The 2,560-nt window shown below is 47.5% G+C and overlaps 1 non-coding gene across 1 annotated transcript; it reads left to right on the top strand.

Moving 5' to 3' along the window:
• The first annotated feature begins 1,412 nt into the window (after positions 1 to 1,412).
• On the top strand, positions 1,413 to 1,495 carry trnal-uag (transfer RNA leucine (anticodon UAG)). The gene has a single exon. It is a non-coding gene; the product is annotated as a tRNA-Leu (tRNA).
• Positions 1,496 to 2,560: the final 1,065 nt, after the last annotated feature.

Below are 2,560 nucleotides of genomic sequence, written 5' to 3'. Positions count from 1 at the left end.
TACCGGAGACTCATTGCTGCTCAGCACAATCTCAACCCCGCTCCTGGGATCCGTTAGCTGGCATTTGGGGAAAAGAAATGGATCCCAGTTTTATTTGGAAGGCATTAATGGAGCCGGGTCCGTTCACATGAGGGTTATTTACAAACATTACCCAATGAGTTCACTAATATTTGAATCCATTGGAGATCAGTACACAGGATATGTAAGGCAGCTCGGTCACTCTGGCTGAAACCGCCAGTTCCCCGGGGTTGCAGACCCTGACACTGCGGGGAGAGAGTCCCCGACTCGATCCCGCTGCCGGATGAAACAGACAGCTCTGTGTCCGGAGAATAGGGAGGGCCGGGGGGAAGGCACATATTAAAGCGCTGCAATGGATTCAGCTCCTGTGTGTGAACAACTCTCACTGATTCCGTCCTCTGGGAACAGTGCGGTCTAAACAGATCAGGTTAGGAGAGAAACACACAGCCCGAGAATGGCCTCTTTCTTCCTGCATTTACTCTGTTCTGGGAGCAGATACTCATTGAGAAGTGGCGCTCAGATCACCAGAGAGAAAAAAAAGACACAATTCAAACTGTCCAAATGAAAAAAAGAGAATTAACCCGGACACTTCCATTATTAAATTAATTCATCAGCTCCGAACCAGTTCCCGTTAATGTACCGGGATAATCTCGGGACTTATCAAATTGGAGGCAGCGGGATTTATTAAATTGTTGAATCTGACACCCGGTAGTTCAGTTCTTCACTAAACTGGAGGGGGAGATGTGTGAGCAGAGAAACAGAGCGAAATCCAGAGAGGGAACTGAAAACACACCTGGACAGATGTGAACAGGTCAATCCACTGTGACAATAACTCCATCTCTGACTCCTTCCTGACAGTAACCAGTCCTTTCACAGAGACTGTGAGTGGCTCTGAAAAGAGCCATTGGTTTATTAGATGACATTTTGGCCGCTTTACTTTTTCTGGGAGCTCTTGAGTGCTGGATTTCTTGGGCAGCAGCACGGCCTGCATATTAGGCAGCACCCCGCCATGAGCGATAGTCACCCCTCCCAGCAGCTTGTTGAGCTCCTCGTCGTTGCGGACGGCCAGCTGCAGGTGTCTGGGAATGATGCGGGTCTTCTTGTTGTCCCGGGCCGCGTTACCGGCCAGCTCGAGGATTTCAGCGGTCAGATACTCGAGCACAGCAGCCAGATCGACCGGGGCTCCGGCACCCACACGCTCAGCACAGTTACCCTTTCTCAGGAGCCTGTGAACACGGCCCACCGGGAACTGCAGTCCAGCCCGGGAGGAGCGAGACTTGGCCTTGGCCCGAGCTTTCCCGCCGGTCTTTCCTCTTCCAGCCATTTCCACAATCTCACAAATACTTTCACAAAGAATGAATAATTTCCTTAGCATTGATAGCATATCGCAGGCAGTCAGGATGGCCGAGTGGTCTAAGGCGCTGCGTTTAGGTCGCAGTTTCCACTGGAGGCGTGGGTTCGAATCCCACTTCTGACAAGTTGTGTTTTGACTGAACTGGAGGCATTTGGGAGCAGCGGCAAAAAGCAAAGAAAAATCAGGAAAGAACATGGGCAAACAAAATAACAATGGACCCAAAGATGTTGCATGAAAACATTAGAGTCAGAGGCAACTAAGCAAACAGCAGGGCACAGAAAAGATCAAAAATGTAACCTTTGTATCGGTTTGGAAGATGTTGCCAATATCCTTAAAGAATACATTGCTGTCTTCCCGAATGAGAGGGTGATGCAGATATTGTTATTAAGGAGGAGGAGTGTGAAGTATTGGACGTGATAACTTAAGGAGAGAGGAAGTCTTAATGGGATGAGCATCCTTGTCTGTGGATAAATCACCAGGACCAGATGAAATGTACCCCAGGCTGTTGAAAGAAGCCAGGGAAGAAATAGTGGAAGGTCTGACCATCATTTTCCAATCCCTCACTGGATACAGGTGTGGTGCCAGAGGATTGGAGGTCTTGTAACGTTGCAATAAAAGCAAAAATACGAGGCAGATCAAGCAGGGCTGATCCTTTTGAGTAGAGAAACAGGGCTGAATTCCCTGAACCAGTGCTACAGCTTTCAGAATAGAAGGAGCCTATACACACCTGATGGGTTCCACTTAAACAAAAGAGCTGGAGGTGTTGACGGTCAGAACAGATAAAATGTGGAGGAGTGTTTGAAGCAGATGCTGTGTGGTTACTGTAGTTGTACTATGGAGTTATTTCAAGGAGGAGATTCTGAATGTAATGGATCAACGTGGACCCGTCCAAGGCAAAGGTTCTAAGCTTCACTGTGGTCCAGCCTGGTTGAATGGAACTGAAGCAAACAAATCATCCAGAATTGGAAAAGAAATATAAGGCCATGAAAGCACATAATTCAGATGGATGCAATACCAGATGGTATGGCAAGAGTGTAAAACAGCAACAGACTGGTGAATAAAACTTTCCCATTGAATGAGACAAGAGAAGAGAAGGGTAATAATAGTGTCAGGTGAGTTGTGACACTATTCACATTCCACCTTGATCTGAATAGGACTGTTGAAGGGAGTGATTGAGAAGAATAGAGG

This window comes from Heterodontus francisci, unplaced genomic scaffold (assembly GCF_036365525.1).
Source record: "Heterodontus francisci isolate sHetFra1 unplaced genomic scaffold, sHetFra1.hap1 HAP1_SCAFFOLD_61, whole genome shotgun sequence".
Taxonomy (NCBI): domain Eukaryota; kingdom Metazoa; phylum Chordata; class Chondrichthyes; order Heterodontiformes; family Heterodontidae; genus Heterodontus; species Heterodontus francisci.
This window is presented reverse-complemented; position numbering and strand designations above follow the sequence as displayed.